The sequence below is a fragment of the Prionailurus bengalensis genome, chromosome B1 (assembly GCF_016509475.1).
Source record: "Prionailurus bengalensis isolate Pbe53 chromosome B1, Fcat_Pben_1.1_paternal_pri, whole genome shotgun sequence".
Taxonomy (NCBI): Eukaryota; Metazoa; Chordata; class Mammalia; order Carnivora; family Felidae; genus Prionailurus; species Prionailurus bengalensis.
In genome coordinates, this window is record NC_057344.1 from 179,038,659 (window position 1) to 179,060,110 (window position 21,452).

Consider the following 21,452-nt stretch of genomic DNA (forward strand, 5'->3'; position numbering starts at 1 on the left):
CAGGTCACGATCTCGCAACCTGTGGGTTCGAGCCCCATGTCAGGCTTTGTGCTGACAGCTCTGAGCCTGGAGCCTGCTTCAGATTCTGTGTCTCCCTCTCTCTCTCTCTCTGTGCCCCTCCCCTGATTGCTGTCTGTCTCTCTTTCTCCCCAAAATAATAAACATTAAAAAAAAAGTGAAATACATGTTAAATTGAAAAAAATAAAGGCATTTAGCTACTGGAACTATGCACATAACTTTGTTTCCCAAAGTCTCAATATAAAGGATTTTATCCTGCTCCCCAAAGAGCCAATTTTAAGCTCTTCAAGACAACAGGCCTCAAATGGAGTTGCTTATGAGAAGCCCCACATCACTAAACTGAGAGTTAATTTAGTTACAGTTTTGGCTCTCCCGTAAAAGGAATTCTAAACCAGCCAATCAGGAACTGCCTAATCAGCTCCAGTGAGGGAATCTGCTCGAACCCACAGACCATGAGATCATGACCTCAGCTGAAGTGGGACGCTTAACCAACTGAGCCACCCAGGCGCCCCAAAATGCTGGTACTTTAAAGTAAACAAAGTGAAATGCATATGGTCACAAGGAGGCATTATGCAGTAAGATGTACCCATTTGTCTATTACTTATTGTTATACTACTTCTCTAGCAGCAAATTTATGACTCTACAACAGGTGTATCGTTTATTCCATAGTTGTTGTTTTCATGTATCTAATTATCCCCTCAAGAGGTAGATGTCTACATCTTTTTTTAATTACAATTAATGCCAAAAATTATAGTTTCATGTAAAGTCAATTCACTTTGAACAGACATATTGAAAGAAAAATGAAGAGTCTTCAAAGTACTTCAAAACCCTGAATTCTGAAGCAAACCTGAAAACATGCAAAAAGGATATAAGGAAGCAGTACACCCAAAGCCTGTGAAGGTAAATTGAGTGGAAACAGTGCCACTGTGATAGGTAAAATTTGTTACAAAATACCATATCACTTGCATTTTAGTTTAGTTTAGTTTTGTTTTGTACTAATGACAATCACTAAATGAGATATTGCAATACCGTAATGTTTGGAAAAATTAAGTGAGTGAATTGTCATGAATGTCATTAATTTCAGGGCAATATTAAACACTTAACAAGGCAGCAGATAAACAGGTTTTGTCTAATGACATTCAAACCCAGCATGTATCTTACTATTATGAAAAATGAGTTTTCTAAATTCAAAGATCCTGCTAGATTACAGCTGGTTTGGCATAAAGATAATTTTGGAACTCAGCTTTAAGAATCATGCTTGATGGGATGTATGCTACCATGAAGATTTATTTTGATAAATTGTTTCATTGAATTAGAGCATGTGACAGTCACAAGCTTTCTTTGAGATTATCATAAATTTTTAGGATGAGAAATTTGAAGCCCATTACTTCTAACTTCAAAAATATACATTAATGTCAGTTCAGGATTAAAACCTTGCAAGAATAGTACTAAAAAACTCCATGTGTTCTTTGTACAGTTTCCCCAAGTGTTAATGTGTTGCTAGATATCCTTTAGCTTTTGTAGGCTTTCTTTGTGTGAATCCCTTTATGCATCTGTATGGGTACTTATAATTATGTTCCTGAATCACTGGACAGTAAGTTGTAGACCTGTAGCCCTTTACTCCTACGTAGCTCAGTGTTTTCTTTCCAAAAACACAGGCATTCTATTGCATACCCACAGTGAAATTAACAGTCAAGAGATTTAATACTGGTACCAGTATGAAAGCCATATACAGATTTTGTCAATTGTTTAAATAATATATTTTATACCAAAAGTAAACTAGGGTTATGAAACGCATTTATTTCTCACCTCTTTAGTTTCCTTTAATCTGTTACAGTTCCTGAATCTTTCTTTGTATTTGGACAGTGTCATGATCAAAGAATTCAGACTAGTTATTTTGAAGAAGTTCCCTCAATTTGGATTTATCTGATGTTTCCTCATGACTAGATTCAGGTTATGCACCATGGGGGCACAATGACAACAAAAGTGATCTTTTATCCTTCTTAGTGCCTTGTATTAGTAGACAGGAAATGGTAGTGTGTTAAAATATTGGTGATATTAATTTAATGCTTGGTTAAATTGCTGTCTGCCGAGTTTCTACATCATGAAGTTATGATTTTATACGTTTTAATTAATAAACATCCTGTGGAGAGATATTCTGAAAGATATGTGAATATTTTAATATTTCTCAAAATTTCTACCACAAGTTTGAGCATCTATGAGGACTCATGCGTGAATCAATTATTATTACCATGGTTGACAAATTGGGATTTATTTTCCAGTTCTATAACTCTGACTATATTTATTAGTTGTTTTTCTGTTATAAAGAAGAGTTTTCCTTTATCTACCGCTCATCTATTATTTATCTATCATCATCATCACCATCACCATCATCTCTCATTTATTTTGTATCAGTGTGGATCCTTGGAATTATATTATTAAATAGACTATAATCCTTCACTGTCATTATTTATTTTGAGACTCAAATTGTCCCAGATTTCTCTAGTTTTAGCTCCTCCGAGCTGACTCCTGATCTTTTTGACCTATCTGATCATTTCTTTTAATACTTGCCTGTTTTCTGACACATCAGGACATTCCAGGATTATCTTGTTATTCTTCAGCCATATCTCTGTATTCAGGCATTTTGTCACAGCTTGCTTTTTGTGGAGGATTCATTCTATTTTGAAGCCAAGATATGGGTACTGCGTGTTCATTGTTTATGGTTTTTATTGCTTCTTAGTATTTTTAGCTGATAGAACTGGGAAATTATGTAACACACACACACACACACACACACACACACACACAATCCCATACACATCTGTTTCTAATTCCATAACCACCTATATGGATTGGAACCTAGGATAACCTTAATTCCAACTCAACACCACATGGTTTATTCTATGCTTTTCCCTTCCACATTATAACTACCTTCTCTGACAAAGCTGGTTCTCATCAGCCACAACGTAGCAACATATTTGCTTCGTTCTAAAATGTATAGAAAAATTAATATCTAGATTATAGAAAAATATGTCTCTGTAAAAAGGAAGTCTACTAACTATATATATATATATATATATATATATATATACACACACAATATATTTATGTACTACTTTTTGGTTAGGTCATATAGTCCAAATAATGTGTTCAAAATATACGTGCATTGCTTCTTCCCCTCCCACACACTCTTCAGTGTACTTGTATTTTTGCCTTAAAATTCAGTTTAACTTACAAATTAACTTGTTTCTGTTTTTAATCTATTTTAAGGTTCTCTTTCAAAATTTCCGATTTTAATTTTTTCTCTTTAAGTGTGTGAAACATTAGCATGTTTTGAAAATCAGGATTGTACCAAAAAGAGAAATTTAGAAATGTGCCACCTTCTTACCTCCTTTTCTCATTCTCATCCATTACATGTAGGTAACCAATCTCATTAATCTTTGACTTATTCTCATGATATTCAATTTCTAATAACCGAACCCAGTTTTCCTGACATCAATTCCTGACTTTTTTTTCCCCATTAAATAGGTTATTTCAGTGGATTGAAAGATTGTGTTTTTAGTATTAGAGTGTAAAGGAAGATACATGTATTTTGGAGTGACCATAACAGACTCATGTTTGGAGTTAATATTTCTATTTACTAATTGTGCAAGAAGCTTAGGTTTTCTGGTACACATTTTTAAAAATGAGAATATTATCAGTTTTACAAAGTTGCATGTTTGTGTAAAATGATCTATGTAATTTGCCTAATACTGAGCACTCACTATTTAGACTTTCACAATCCTTGACAGCTGCAATTGTTTCTAGTACTGACCTCATTTCTAAAGTAACACTTCATGATCTCCTCCTTACAAACACATGGTATTCATTAGCAAATCAATATAACAGTCTGTCAATAAATTGTTATTGAATAAATTGTTATTTTTCACTCAAAAATTAGACAGTCTTTTTTTTAATATGAAATTTATTGTCAGATTATTTTCCATACAACACCCAGTGTTCATCCCAACAGGTGCCCTCCTCAATGCCCATCACCCACTTTCCCCTCCCTCCCACCCCCCCCCATCAACCATCAGTTTATTCTCAGTTTTTAAGAGTCTCTTAGGGGTTGGCTCCCTCCCTCTCTTTTTTTTCCCTTCGCCTCCCCCGTGGTCTTCTGTTAAGTTTCTCAGGATCCACATAATTAAGAGTGAAAACATGGTATCTGTCTTTCTCTGTATGATGTATTTCACTTAGCATAACACTCTCCAGTTCCATCCACGTTGCTACAAAAGGCCATATTGCATTCTTTCTCATTGCCAAGTAGTATTCCTTTGTGTATATAAACCACAATTTCTTTATCCATTCATCAGTTGATGGACACTTAGGCTCTTTTTATAATTTAATGAAAAGGGAATTCAACTATACTTATCAAAAAATAAGAAATAAATTAGAAAAATCCTCTCATATAAAGAATGATAGGTTTGTTTTGAAATTTTATATTTTGACATTTAGTTAAAGTGTCTTTGCAATTAAGAGTATTCACAGAATATGATAACATTACTAACATGATATTCAAATGTGCTGTTTATTTTATGAAGTGAATAATTTATCTCTTAGTCTCAGTGGTTGACTCTAGAATGTGGACGTAACCATTTGACTGCATTACCACTGAAACTTCAGGAAACTTTCTACTTTAATATTTGAAGGACATTTACCACGGAGGTAAGGTCACTAGAATCCTCCAGTTTAGCTTCTATTAGTAGAAGTAGTCAGGACAGCCGCTGACAATTTTTTCTCAAATAGGAGACAAAATAAGTTATGCAAGTAATATGTACCTTAAGAAGAGTACATTCTACACTGGACATGCAAGCTTTAGTGACATTTTAAGTAGAAAGGCTGAAGGAATCAAGTCCATTTTGGAGTAATTTTATAAGCTAGAGTAAGATCGATCCATTCTGCAACAGGAAGCTTCTAGACCACAGTAAAAATAAAAGCAGCTTATAAAAGTGATGTAACACTACAAAAATCTATGCTTTGGTCAGGAGAAAACGCTAAACTTAAAACATCGCTAAGACAATATTTCACTCAATTCTCTACTGTGACTATGTGCCTCTGCGCATGTGGACAAAAGAATTTCCTTGATATTACTGAAGTGGCTAATCAGTTTGCTTGTTTTCTGTACTTGCCCTAGATCATCAGCCATGAATAAGAATCTTGCTTAGTCTTAGGGGACAATGGCTCATTCTTTCTTGCAACACATTTTAAAAAAACAATTGTGCATATACGTGTCTGAAGTGTCTGTAGTGATTAGAGCATTTGGCCAAGGAAGAGCACTACTTTTTTTTTTCCCAGGCCACACTCTTTCTTTCTCTTCAACTTTGGGAGAACTGAGCAGGGGCTCATGATGGACAGGTTTTTGTTTTGTTTTGTTTTGTTTTTTTTCTAGAGAGACATGACTTGAAACTGTTAACTGGTTTATTGGCGAAAGTTCCCTTCATACGAGTCTACTGGCTTTCATGTCTTTTTTCATTTTCTGAATGCAGGTAAATATTTATACTAGGAAGATGTTTTTAGCTACAAGGAAAAATGTATCTAATAAATGTTCATCATAAAAAGTCATTTTTATTTTTTTCCATTTCCATTGAAAAATACACGCAAGCAATGATTTGGCAGAATTGAAAAGCTTTCTGAAGCCCATGGTCAGTGAAAAACTAAATGCTGCCTGGGGCACATCTTTATGAAAACAATTAACAAGACTTTTCCCCCCTAGAATTAGATTTTGCCGTTTAATGAAAAATAATTCATGTGGATTCAATCAACCAAAATATAACAGTGTTTACTTAGCTATTACCCTTAAAAGTGGTTTTAGACCTTGAATAGAAATATCTTGAGTCAGAAAAATCTGACTCCCCAGGGAACATTTTAGGAAGAGTAACTCTGAAAAGCTGAGTTAAAATCATTTTGGTTCATGAAGTGCACTTTGATCATTAACTTGGAACCCTTATCACAAGAAAATCCAATATTCAAAGTAGTACTGGGGGAGAAATGAAATAAAAAGGAAATAACGCTACTCTATTTGAAGTGGATTTTAAGTTAGAATTTGGCACATGCTGAAAACAGTTCTCATGCTGAACCGTTTCTTTCTTTATTTTCCCCGGTGGGACTATTATATTAGCAGTTGCATTGTGGATGCAGATTTTCTAAAATGATTGCCTTAATGCCAAATTATTTTCCTGGTGGTGATTTAGACTGTGGGGAGGCGTGCCAATTCTTTTCTGGCTACTGGACAGTATAGAGGGCACGTTGTTATTAGAACATTGGTTTGTTCCATAAGGATCTCAAAATCTCCACCTAACCCCCCTCCCCCCACCAATTCTTTCTCTCTTGTTTTCTCTCGTTTCTTCTCTCTTCCATCTCCTCCCTAGTGCCACCTCCCCGTTCATGATGGATAGTTACATTTCAGAGGTCTCCTCGAAAGGATGAGTTGTTGGAAAGAGTATGACAAATATAAATTTTAATCCTAGATGTATTTCCTGCAAGGTCTGTGATTTCACTGATATTCTACTTTTGACTCTTTCCTTCTTGTTTTAATGGAGAATAAATCATTATTTTGTAGGACTTTTGTAAGTCCTGATTGAAATAACATATATGACTTGTTCAGTACAATTTGGGTAAAACATAAGCTCCATTCCTTTTTTCCTTGACATAACAAAGAGCCATGGAAATATATATCATAATGTTCCGGGCCTCACCGAGTCCAGAGTCGTTATATGCACTTACAAGTGTGTGTGTATGTGTGCATAATGTCAGTTACTGACCTCTATCTACATTTATTCTTATAACCTAGTTCATAATTTACATGATAATAGAGATGTATCGCTTTCATATGTTGGTTTTTTATGCTTTTCTAGGTCCTATTTATTTGATTCCAAATCTGTAGGAGCACAGCCTTAGATTCTCACACTGTCTGAAAAGAGTCAGCCTGCTTTACACCATGCTGTTCTATAACTAACCCAGTTTCAAGGGAAGTACTGTGAAAACAATCAGGGCGTATAGGTAGATCTCTTCTCCTTATTTATATTTATGCAACTTTATAGAGGTTTTTTTTGCTTTCTCATTAGACTACAATGATTTTTGAAGTCATTTCTTTTCATTTTGCAACTATCCATATTCTTTACAATTTGAACATCTGTGTAATGTTCTATATTCTGTGGTTGCTTGCTCTTAATCGCGCCTCTGCCAATGACCTTGAGCAATTTTTATCTCTTTATATCTGTTTCCACATTTGTAAAGCTGTGATTAGAAAATCTTCTTTTCCCCTAAAGAGACATAAGTGTAGGGCATTTAAAAATGTTGGAAGAGGATTGATGATCAAAAAATAAAATGTAAATAAAACCTGTACTTATTTCTATCACAGGCTTTGAAACTGTTATGATTCCAGAAATGTTAGGGAAGATGTGAGTTGTAAGGTAGTACACTGAACTGGAAATATCAAGTTGATATATCTCATTTTCTCACCTGGGATACAAAGTTATTGTTAAGATTTCAAAGTCAAGGCTGTATACCTTATGCTATGCTCTCAGGAATAAGAATATTTATTTTGGACATTGTCTATGGATCATTTTGAGACTCCACAGATAGACCTGTAAAACTGCTTATAAATACACACTAATTAGAGACCCACATTCACCGTGATTGAGGAAATCTGAAGTCAAATGATTAAAAGACTATCCGTGATCCAAACAGTATTCTTATTCTGTCTTGGCCTTGATTCACTCTTTATGGAGACAACATAACATGACTTCTTTATTTGAATTTAATCAACTGAAAGTTAATGAAGATTATTATTTTTTAAATAGATTGTGGTTATTTACATATGACCCACATATTGGATACGGTCTCCAATTAGACTATTCTTTTTGGGGGGGTGAGACATTGTGGCACAATCTCCCACCTACTTTATTTCTAGAATTTGTCCTTGTTAAAATGTCCATCAGTTATACCTAAGAGTCTCCATGGTGGTATCTTATAAAACTCTAATAGTTTTGTTGTGGCACATTTTCCCTTTTTGCTTCTATGCGCCATTACTCGCTTGTTATAGAAAATCTCCATGAAGTTGTTTGGCAAAACTTTCTTTCCATCATTGCCTGCCATTAGTATGGCACTGGCCATGGTAAACATAGTGACTGTAGTTGAGTATGCAGCTTCTGGTTCTCAGAGTCCCCAGATGTTGCTTAGTTCAGTGCAGAAGCTACAGAATGGCTTATTTCTCATCTGAAGGCATATTTTGAAGAACTTATCACTAAAATATTATTACTTGACTCATAGAAAGTATTTCTTCCAGTTTTTCATCTACTATATATTCACAGATACCTAAACCCAGTTCGATTGGTTTAGATGAAGCACGCTTCGGATCCCTCTCACTTTCCTTCCCACTACTAGTCAGTTTAGATAAATGAGCATCAGCAGTGACGATTCCATGTAAATTAGTGACTATAATAATTTGGGAGAAGAAAAATGAGGAATTGTGCCACACATGATGGTAAGTATTTTTCCTTTATTTTTTTTAAATTTTTTAATGTTTATTTATCTTCGAGAGAGAGAGAGGGAGACAGAGTGCAAGTTGGGGAGGGGCAGAGAGAGAGGGAGACACGGAATCCAAAGCAGGCTCCAGGCTCTGAGCCGTCAGCACAGAGCCTGACACGGGGCTTGAACCAACAAACCATGAGATCGTGACCGGAGCCAAAGTCAGACGCTCAACAGACTGAGCCTCACAGTCGTGCCAGTATTTTTCTAATAACAGTTATTAATATCTAATTAAGGAAAAAGAAAATTCTGTAACCTTTAGAAGTAACCAAGTATTTGATCAATATTGCTATAAAATTATGACATGAAAAAATTAAATTAAAAGAGACAAATTTCTTAAAAATTGATCTATTATCCATTAATGTATTCTTTAATGATTAAAATATTTAGTGTAAATGAACTCTCTCTTTTTTAATAACCTATACCGTAATTTCCTTTACATACGTGTTTTTCTGGCTTCTGTCTTAGGAACACTGTTGCCATTCAGGTAACTAAGTTCATGTTTGACCACTTCATCCTCACTACATCGTTGCTATGATTGGTTGATTTTTCAATTTACACAATCTCTAGAATCCACTTTCTCTCATAATAATTATTTACATTTTTGTTACGTCTTCAATTAATCTGAAAAGGAAATTACATTATTTTAGCCTTTCTTTGCTTCAGTCATGCTTACACAACAATGTGAGATTATTGTTAACCAGCTATTGGCATTCTGGGATTTGAGGTTTTAGATATTTTGATTCAGGTGCCGGCAAGGTTTGAAATGTGATCATTGACGAAAGGCTGCTGAAGCAGTTGAAATAATGGACCTTTTCACTGAGGTTGTCGAAGTCACCTTTTATTTATTTATTTAATATGAAATTTATTGTCAAATTGGTTTCCATACAACACCCAGTGCTGATCCCAACAGGTGCCCTCCTCAATGCCCATCACCCACCCTCCCCTCCCTCCAATCCCCCATCAACCCTCAGTCTATCCTCAGTGTTTAAGAGTCTTTTATGGTTTGGCTCCCTCCCTCTCTAACGTTTTTTATTTTTTTTCCCCTTCCCTTCCCCGATGGTCTTCCGTTAAGTTTCTCAGGATCCACATAAGAATGAAAACATACGGTATCTGTCTTTTCCTGTATGACTTATTTCACTTAGCATAACACTCTCCAGTTCCATCCACGTTGCTACAAAAGGCCATATTTCATTCTTTCTCATTGCCAAGTAGTATTCTATTGTGTATATAAACCACAATTTCTTTATGCATTCATCAGTTGATGGACATTTAGGCTCTTTCCATAATTTGGCTATTGTTGAAAGTGTTGCTATAAACATTGGAGTGCAAGTGCCCTTATGCATCAGCACTCCTGTATCCCTTGGGTAAATTTCTAGTAGTGCTATTGCTGGGTCATAGGGTAGATCTGTTTTTAATTTTTTGAGGAACCTCCACAATGTCTTCCAGAGTGAATGCACCAGTTTGCATTCCCACCAACAGTGCAAGAGGTTTCCCATTTCTCCACATGTTCTCCAGCATCTAGTCTCCTGTTTTGTTCATTTTAGCCACTCTGACTGCTGTGAGGTGATATCTCAGTGTGGTTTTGATTTGTATTTCCCTGATAAGGAGTGACATTGGTGCTGGGAGCAACATGCAGAAGAATGAAACTAGACAACTTTCTTATACCATTCACAAAAATAAACTCAAAATGGATGAAGGACCTGAATTTGAGACAGGAAACCATCAAAATCCTAGAGGAGAAAGAAGGAAAAAACCTCTCTGACCTCAGCTGCAGCAATTTCTTACTGGACACATGTCTAAAGGCAAGGGAATTAAAAGCAAAAATGAACTATTGGGGCCTCGTGAAGATAAAAAGCTTCTGCACTGCAAAGGAAACAATCAACAAAACTAAAAGACAACCAACAGAATGGGAAAAGATTTTTGCACATGACCTATTGGACACAGGGCTAGTATCCAAAATCTATAAAGAGTTCACCAAACTCCACACCCGAAAAACAAATAATCCAGTAAAGAAATGGGCAGAAGACATGAATAGACACTTCTCTAAAGAAGACATCCAGATGGCCAACAGGCACATGAAAAGAAGTTACCTTCGATTTTAATAGCACCTGTGGGTAAGAGAAGGAATACAATCCAGGTTCTAGAATCATCGGTGAAAAAGAGGTGAGTTGGGACTCATACTGTTATCCTAATTATGGCCTTCCCAATTCTTCACCATGTATTGAACTACTCGTGTACATAGATGATCTTCTTTCATGAAATATGTTCTTCTTGAGTGATATTTTATATATATTTATTATTGTACTATTATCCCAACATATAAACTGGTATGTATTCATATAGTATGTGTGTAAAAAACCTTCATTAAGTGAATAATAAATGAATTTTAAACACATAGGATATTTATCTGCTCCTTATCATCATTTTTAAGATGTGAAAATTGGGGCCAAGAAGACAAATAAATGTGCAATGTATCAGGTTTGAGGTAAATGAGGATTATAAGTAGCTTGAGTACATAATACAGATTACGTAACAGAGTTTAGATTGATGTTGTTATCCTGGAATCATTTTTATAGCACCACTTTTACTGCCAGTATTTTCCTATATCGCCTCGTGAACAACATGTTCACCCACTTACAACTCAGAACTCTGAAGACTTGTGATTTGTCTACTCTGTCATAGTTTTCCTAATGTTTCCTAATGTTTAAAATTATTTTAACATCTATATGATTAAGAATATGTCGTAAGTGAATAAGGAACTTGTCCGCATTCAAGAACTATTATCCTTGTGGGTATTTTGGTAATGGTTCAGTATTTAATTTTATTTATAATAAGCATACTTAAAATATCACTTCATTTTTTGGATCTATAATTTGGATGGCTATGGGTGAATCGCAATTTATTTATAATTGTAAGTACACGTTACATGAAGATAAAAGAGCAAATTAAGGAAAATTGAGAAAAGAAGCTAAGAAAATAGAAAATTTTACTGATAATTTACCTATGGCAAATTCATTTTGGGGCTAAGTTTATTTACTAGAATTAATCTTTCAATTCAAGGTAGTGGGCAGTGGGTAGCACATACTCAATTCATAACATGATAGATTTTTATTTTGTGCTATGTAATTTTAAGGTTTTTTTTTTAACGTTTATTTACTTTTGAGACATAGAGAGACAGAGCATGAACAGGGGAGGGGCAGAGAGAGACAGAGACACAGAATCCGAAGCAGGCTCCAGGCTCCAAGCTGTCAGCACAGAGCCCGACGCGGGGCTCGAACTCATGGACCGTGAGATCATGACCTGAGCTGAAGTCGGACGCTTAACCGACTGAGCCACCCAGGCTCCCCTGTGCTATATAATTTTAAATATTGACCCAATGGATGACTCTACACATGTACCTCCATCACTTAAGGAAAGAAATAGCAGGACTGTAGTTTTCAGCATAAGGAAGAGGTTATTTCTTCTCTCCGTCTGAGGCCCTGAACCATGCTGCACCCAACAAAACATTTTTGTCCGTATGACTACTGTTTGCTTATGAAAAAGCACTAATTCAGGCTATACAGGATCCCCGCTGCTCTTAAAAATTATATTTTTCTTTTCATTTGCAATCATATAGTGCTTTTATATTATAAAATTTAGAAAATGCAGGTAAATAACAATTTTTAAAAATGTCATCAAACAAAAAAACAAGCATTGTTGCTAGTTTTAACAGTGAACCCTTCCAGAATTCTCCCTCTGCATACATACCACGTAGTGGTAATGACCAAGATCCTCAAACAAGCTTCTGCTCAAATCTGGCCTTTACCACTTACAGCTAAGTGACCTTAGGCATAAGACACAGCTTCTCAGAGGCTCAATTTCCTAAGCAATACAGTGGGAATCATAACTGTATGCACCTCATGTGGCTTTTGTAGATTAATACATAGAAAATGTTTAAATGAATATTTTGTATACTGGTTAGTTATCATTATGATGGGACATTCTTATACATGGATATTTTATACAATATAAAATATAATAATATTTTATATAATTGTATATTCTAATACAGTGCATGTACTTAGTAAATATCTTAATTTTAATTGCTGCATCATATTATCTTATATGAGTATTTTATATATTATTGATTGGTATTATTGGAATTATTTACCAAGTTTATTTTTTCTTAAATAATCATATATATACACGGTAAAAAATTTCTAAGTCTAAAGATATACAAAGTATATATGTATATGTATGTGTGTGTGTGTGTGTGTGTGTGTATATATATATATATATATATTTATACACAGAAGCAACTGAAATTTTAGATACAAGGTTTTTCGTAACCTTGGTTTACCATAACAAAATGTAATTTTATGTCTTTACCCTTTTCCACTGACCTATTATGTTTTGCTGTATTTCGAATCAGTCTATACTCATGGCCTGTTATGACACCTAGTTTTTTGCAAACCACTCTCATTCCCCATGTGCCACTCATTTTATTTTTATCTAGGAAATCTGAAAATCTGTAGAACTAACCATTTTATTTATTCATTCTCTGTGCAGAAATCCACGTAATTAGACCTTATAGCAAACATCACCAAACTGGGCTGTTTAGTTTTATTTCAAATTTATATGTAAATTTACCTCAAAACAAAGATCTCAATGAATCTCACGATACAACCTGAATGTCTTACTGTTTGCCCAGTAAAATCACTCTCTCCCTCTTCCAGGCAATGACTGTTTTCCTCTCATCCTTAAGACTTGAACACTCCCTTTTGCATACTCATTTTAAGGCAATGGCTTTGTATTAGTATTCATGAAGTGGGGAAAACCTAGGTAGAAAACAGGTCATCTCCCCATCCATGAGTCAACACAGAAACTTGAATCGGTAACTAAATTTCTATTGTCTTTCCTGTTACAATGAAAGAAGAGCCTCTGTTCTTCTGGAAGGCCAATACTTCATCTTGTGTTTTGGATGCTGGCCTTTCTCTTTCTCAAGGACTCTGCTTCAGCTCTGCTTTATTCATGATCATTAATCTCCTTGATTCAACTTGATCATTCCCACAGCCTAGCTTTGTTCTTACATATGTATGTATGTATGTAAGTAGGTATGTAGGTATGTATGCATGTAACTATGTATGAATTTATTCATTTTTGCCTTCATTTAAAAAAGCAATCTTTTAGGGTGGCTGGGTGGAAAGTCAGTTAAGTGTCTGACTCTTGATTTCAGCTCAGGTCATGATCTCATGGTTCCTGGGATCGAACCCTATGTCAGGCTCTGTGCTGACAGCATGGAACCTGCTTGAGATTCTCTCTCTCCCTCTCTGTCCCTCCACCCCCCCAAAAATAAATAAATAAACATTTAAAAAACACATAAATAAAAAACAGTTTTTAAGCACATTCTTTTCAGGTACTTCTTCATTATTCCAACCCACTTCTCAAATAAAAAAATAAAAAGAAAAGTAATATTTTATAAAGGATACCCTGTATTTGTTGTTTTACTTGTCCTGTAGTCCTATAGAGCCTTCAATTTTTCTAATTTGCTTTCTGTTGCCACCAATCAACAAAAACTTCTCTTCCGAAGTTCTGTTACCAACATTTTGTTACCAACTCAATAGATATTTCCTTCTCCTCTTTCAAGCCATCTTTCAGGATCATTTCACATGTCAATTGTTTGCCTTTTGAAATACTTTTTTTTTCTATAAATTTCTGTAATGCTATGTTCTCCTGCTTTACCGTTACTCAGTGGATACTTCTCACTCAATATTCCTCCTCTTCAGGGGTTCTAGATATTAAAAAGCTGTATGATTCAATCCTGGCCCTTTTCCATACCACCTAAATGCTGGTAACTTGTAAATTCTGTTCCAAGTCTCACCTATTCCATGAGTCTCAGTCTTGTGTATGTAATGACGTATTTGGTATTTGTTAATGAAACTCAAAATATCCTACAAAGAACCCATTAGTTACCAAAATTGCAACTTGGTTTTCTCACAATCTTCACTCACAATTTCTTGAGCCAGAAAAAAAAACCCACTTCCTTTGTCTCCTTTGCTATCATCCTGGTCTTTGTGATGATTGTATCTCACCCAGACCACTAATAATTTTCCAATAAACTCTGCATACTCTTCAGCACTTTCATATATTTATTCGATAGTATCTAGCATGTTTTAAAAATTTGAAAGGCATATGATCAAAACGTTTAGAAATTAACATGAGAGAATGTCTTAATAAGCTTGGGGTAAGCAAACATTTCCTAGGAAACAAAAAGTATTGATTGTGAAAAAATATTTATGAAGTAGGCTAATTAAAATTAAGAATTTCTAATATTCAAAGTTATTATAAAAAAGCTGAAAAGGCAAGTCACATGTGGAAGAAGATACTTGCCATTTATATATCAGATATAGGATGTAAATACAGTGTATTAACAAACCCAATAAAATATCATTAAGAAAATGCAGATGGCTCAGTTAAAAAATGGATGAATTAGGGGCACCTGAGTGGCTCAGTCGGTTGAGCACCCGACTTCAGCTCCGGTCATGATCTCACGGTTCGTGGGTTCCGGCCCCACGTGGGGCTCTGTGCTGACAGCCCAGAGCCTGGAGCCTGCTTCGGATTCTGTGTCTTCCTCTCTCTCTCTCTGCCCCTCCCCTGCTCACACTCTCTCAATCTCTCTCTCAAAAAATAAATAAACATAATTTTTTTTAAAAAAATGGATAAATTATTAAAACTGGACTTTATGAAAGAGGATATCCACATGGCCAAATAATAGTTAGTTATCAGGGGGATAAAAATTAAATGTTAAATGAGGTATCACTATTAGAATAGCAAAAATTAAAAGGACAATATTATGCATTGTCAAGGTTTTGGAGCAACTAAAACTTTCAAATGCTGCACGCAGGGATATAAATTTTTATAACTGCTTTGCAAAGCCACTTAGCAGAGTGAAAACATGACACAGTAGTCCACTCATTGGTATAAACTTATGAGTTTACCAAAAGACATTAAAGGAATATTATAGAAATAATATTCATAAAAACTTCAACCTGCAAACAGCACAAATGTTTAATTGCAAGAACTACATTATTAAATGGGATAAAAACAATGAAAAAACAAACTACAGCTATATAAATCCAAGGGATGAATCCCATAGACATAGTACTGATAATATCTGATACATGAAGCTTATTTGAATGCAAGCTAAAAGTCCAAGTAAAAAAGATTCTCTGAAAAAGGATAAAAAGTATAGTATTCCATAACCATCTCCTGACTTTTAGTTTTGTTGGCTTATTTTGCATCGTTAGCAGAGTTATACCAGATACTGATTGATATTTCAAATGATCTATATATTTAGTATCTTTGATGTTCTAAGTTTTCAAATTTATTTTGAAATTTTGTATTTTATTATGGAATTTTGGGAGGTTATACCTAGAACTGCTCTATATGTTATATTATAAATATGAGGTTATATTTTCTATAAGTTTTAAATAAAAAAAACATATGTTTAAGGATGTTAACTAAACACATACAACTACATGTCAGGCTGAAATAGCTAATTTGAGGAATAAAAGCCATTATATCCTATTTGCAATTATCAATTGCTGTGTAACGAATATCACCAAACTTGGTGGCTTAAAACAAAATCATTTTATAAACATCTTTTTTTTAATGCTTATTTATTTTTGAGGCAGAGAGAGACAGAGTATGAGTAGGGAAGGGGCAGAGAGAGATGGAGACACAGGATCTGAAACAGGCTCCAGGCTCCGAGCTGTCAACACAGAGCCTGATGTGGGGCTCAAACCCACAAACCGTGAGATCATGACCTGAACCGAAGTCAGACCCTTAACCTACCGAGCCACCCAGGCGCCCCTTATTAACATCTTTTAAAGGTCTGAAGGTTGCTTATGCGATTCGTGGCCAAAGTCACTCGTGGAGCTATGGTCAGACAGTAGATGGAGCTGGTCTGCTTGAAGGCTTCTTTGCTCTCATGACTACAGGTTGAGTGATGTTGGCTGTAGCTGGGAACTCAGCTGGCTCAGTTATCCTGAAAACCTAGGCATAGACCCTCCATGGGGCCTGGACTTCCTCACAGTAGGGCTGGGCTTCATGAGTGAACATCTCAAGTAGACCAAGCGAAAGCTTTATCAAATTTCATGATTTAACCACAGAGGTCGTATAGTGTCATATACACTGCAGGCACAGCTCCACCCAGATTCAAGTGCAGAGGACCTAAACTCCCCCTTCTGGTGGATAAATGTCGACACATTCTGCAGGAAGAGCATGTGAGAGGATGGTAGATATGCTATATGTTCTAACCAGAAAACATTATTGTACATCCAAATGTATTTGCAGTACTGATGCTGAACTAACGATAGTTATTTGCCAAAAAGAGGCTGTCATTGCCATGTCTCATCTTTATTATGATTTAATATATTGCATAAATCTAGTGGAAACAGATTAACATTAATTATGCAGTAACTGATGAAACAAAATATTTGTAAGTACAGTTAATATATAATATGTTTACATATGCTGGATCTTTACTAGACCTAAACTACTTTTAGATTACTTCCTTCCATCCCCAATACTTGTGTTTTAATAAAGAGGTCAGTTTTATTTTTTAATGTCTATTTTTGAGAGAGAGAGAGAGAGAGAGAGAGAGAGAGAGAGAGAGAAGGAGTGGGGCAAGGGGAGAGAGAGAGAGAGAGAGAGATGCAGAATCTGAAGCAAGTTCCAGGCTCTGAGATATCCGTACAGAGCCAGATGTGGGGCTCGAACTCACAAACTGTGAGATCGTGACCTGAGCTGAAGTCAGATGTTCTACCGGCTGAGCAACCTCGGTGCCCCAAGAGGTCAGTATTTTTTTAAAAACATTATTATCAGGTGATAATTCTAAAACTGATTTCTAACATATGTTTTCTCATCAAGAGACATTTAGTCCAGCATTCTATACCTGATAGATTATCATATCCAAATTTACATATTGATGCTGTATGAGCATCATGAGTCAGCATGATGATGACCTTGAAATACAATAATATTTCTATAAATAAATACCTGATTCTGACTATATATTTCACAGGGGAAATATATCATAGTCCATGTTATTGGGAACACATTGGCCTTTTTTGTTTTGCTGATTGTTCAGCACCATGAGAACAATTTATTATGTTAATAGAAAGTATAATGGAAAAGAGAGATTTTGTCTGATATTGAACTGTAATTAAAACGTTAGAGTTGGAATCTGTTTTTAATATAAATGAGAATTCAATAATAAACCCCCTGTGACACAAATTACTTATCTTAGAGAAGCACAAGGAACTTGAGAATTAATAACAATCTGAATATGCATTTAATAAAACTCTGAACTAAACAACATGGGACCAGAAAAAAGGGTGAATTTAGAGTATATTCTTTAACAAATGTGTTAGATAAAGACACTCTGAATTAAGGCTATAGATCATTTTCATCATGGTGTCATGATATGGTCCACTCCAAATTTAATTTTTCACTTTTTTGATAATATTTTATTTGATATCCCTGAACCCATATTATTTTTTCTTTTTGCAACAGAAGAATGAATATTGATTTTCAAGTGGATGATTAATTATTGGTTTATCGTTTTTCAAAAGAGGAAACACAGAGGATCACATATCATGGAGATAACTACTTTATAAAGAACGATCACATGTTCACACACTCATGGGTACATGGAACTAGGGTTCTAACTGACTTCTTTCCAATTCACAGCAATACCAAATGTGCTTCTGATGTGATTTCAGCCATTCTAGTTATATCTGTATATCAGCAATGCCAGAAACTGATTAATGACACAAATACTAGCAAAAAAAGGCCTGTTGCATTTCAATGTTTTATTTTGTTTTGTCTTTTAGTAAAATAGAAGAGAAAAGCAATAGCAGCCCTCCGTCATGTTCTAAGGTGTCTGCATTACTGTATCTTATAAAGTGAATGTTTAGAATATGGCAATGTCATGATGTTTTATTTCTAGATTTCTTTCCCATTTATTTCTTCAATATTTGAAAATAGGGGCAGCTAAGGCGGTAGCCAATAAAGTCTTAAAAATATTTTAAGAGAAATATAACACCTCCCAAAAAACATTTAAAAAATAATGACCATAATAACCTTAGTAGTAACAATTAATTCAATAAGTTCAAACCATCTGAGTGCTTTAAATTAATTAAATTATTTAATATTCACACTAATCCTCTGACTTGTAAAAAATTGGATAAAAGGAAGTTTATAAGCTGTTCAAGGTCACAAGGCTAATAAGTGGCAAGGTAGGGATTTGAACCAGTAAATCCAACTGCAGAGTCTAAACTTAACCTTCTAGAGAACCCAGAGAAATCTGCTGACTTAAGCAGCTGGATAGTTGCTTAACATTTTTACTTTTTGTTGGGTTGGCATCTAATTCTTTGTACTGAATCTAAGCAGTGTGTGTGCGATTTTAAGTGCAGCTCTGGTGTATGAAAAAGACAAGAAGACATCATGCAATTCAATAATCATAACTTATTAGAAAATGACGTGAAATCTATTGGCATACTTAAAGTTCTTTCTCTTATGTCACACAAGTATTCCTCTGCTCCTGTAAAAAGAATTTTTTCGTCAACATCTCTCAAAGAAATATACATATCCCTACTAAATAATTTAAACAAATGGAAAAAAAATGAAATATACACAAAAGGATGGTAGTTTTATACTTTGAAGGATAACAAAATTGTAAGGGAGCTTCCGGAGAAATTCCTAATGTTAAATGTGTTGGTTGCTAAGGTGACTAATTTGAAGGGTAGTGAATGCATGGAATCCTATCTCTGTTAATTAATCAGTTGGTAAACCTTTTACTTATAATCTTTAAATAGTTTTTTCATGTAATTTTGTTTTTGTTTTTGTTTTTGTTTTGGTAAAGCATCATCTATGAGCCCCTGGAATTGAATCGCCTCGTGTAAGGATTTGCTAAGTTAAAGAACCATTATCCTTAAAAGGAATGTACCATTATTTTCCTTAATCTTTTTCATATTATATGGGATTTCTTCATATTAGATAGTCAAGAAAAAGTTTCTAATTATGAAAAGGATGGTATATTAAATCTTGATAATTTCCTGAACAAATTTAGTATGATATGTGAGGCAAGAAAAAATATGGTTGGCCTTATGGCTTAATTCCTTTAAAAACAACAAGGAACTGACTATGTAAGTCTGATTGTCTTAAGCCTAAGTAAATCTGGATTAAATAGATTGCACTTCAGAAAATCTCCCCTTCTATTTAGAAAATTTCTTTTCCCTGAAAGACCAGAAACTTTCACTGTAACATGATTGTATAGATATTTTTTCCCTACTCTTTCCAATCAAGTTAGTCGAGAATTATGAGGGTAAATATTTCTCTAGCATAATCTTCTGTGAGGTGCTCAGGCCGGCTGTGCCCGGCATAAATTACCCTTTTAGTTTAAGAAAACCTCTTGAGGGAGACTACATACAATCTGTAATCTGCTCATTATTTTTTTCTCTTCCAAGTTTTTCTTTAAATTCCAGTTAGTTAACATACAGTGTAATCTTAGTTTCACGTGTAGGATTTAATGAGTCTTCACTTACATACAACACCCAGTACTCATCATAGTGTCTTTCTTAAAACCTATTCCCCATTCAGCCCATCTCCTTGCCCACCTCCCCTGCAACAACCCTCTTGGTTCTCTCTAGTTAAGAGTCTGTTTTATGATTTTCCTCTCTCTCTTTTCCCCCATGTTCATCTGTTTTGTTTCTTAAATTCCACATATGAATGAAATCATATGGCATTTGTCTTTCTCTGACTTTTTTCACTTAGCATAATACACTCTAGCTCCACCCACATCACTGCAAATGGAGAGATTTCATTCTTTTTTAGGGCTGAGTAACATTCCATTTATATGCATATATCACATCTTCTTTATCCATTCATCAGTCGATGGACATTTGGGCTTTTCTATAATGTGGCTATTGTTGATAATGCTGCCATAAACATCCAGGTGCATGTATCCCTTTGAATTTGAATTTTTGTATCCTTTGGGTAAATCCCTAGTAATACAATTTTTATATTGTAGAGTAATTCTATTTCTAACTTTCAGAGGAAATTCCATACTGTTTTCCAGAGTGGCTGCACCAGTTTGTGCAGAGAAAAAGTCTCTTCAACAAATGGTGCTGGGAATACTGGACAGCAACTTGCAAAAGAAAGGAACTGGACAACTTTCTTACACCATACACAGAAAATAAATTGATAATGGGTGAAAGACCTAAATGTGAGACAGGAAACCATCAAAATTCTAGAGGAGAGGGGCATCTGGGTGATTCTGTCAGTTGAGTGTCCAATTCTAGATTTTGGCTCAGGTCATGATCCCAGGGTCATGGGATTGAGCCCAGAGTCGGGCTCCACGCTGAGTGTGGAGCCTGCTTAAGATTCTCTTTCTCTCTGCCCCTCTTCCCCACTTTCATGCTTTGTCTCTAAAATAATAATAATAATAAATTCTAGGGAAAAGCACAGGCAGTAACTTCTTTGACATTGCCTGTAGCAATTTCTTACTAGATACATCTCCTAAGGCAAGGGAAACAAAACCAAAAATGAGCTATTGGGACTTTATCAACATACAAAGCTTCTGTATAGCAAAGAAAACAATAAAACTAAAAGGCGACCTTTGGAATGGGAGGAGATACTTGCAAATGGCATATGATAAAGGATTGTGTCCAAAATATATAAAGAACTTGTAAAAATCAATACCCACAAAACAAATAATCCAGTTAAAAATAGGAAGAAGGCACAAATGGACATTTTTCCAAAGAAGACAGCCAGATGGCCAAAAGACACACGAAAAGATGCTCAACATTGCTCATCATCAG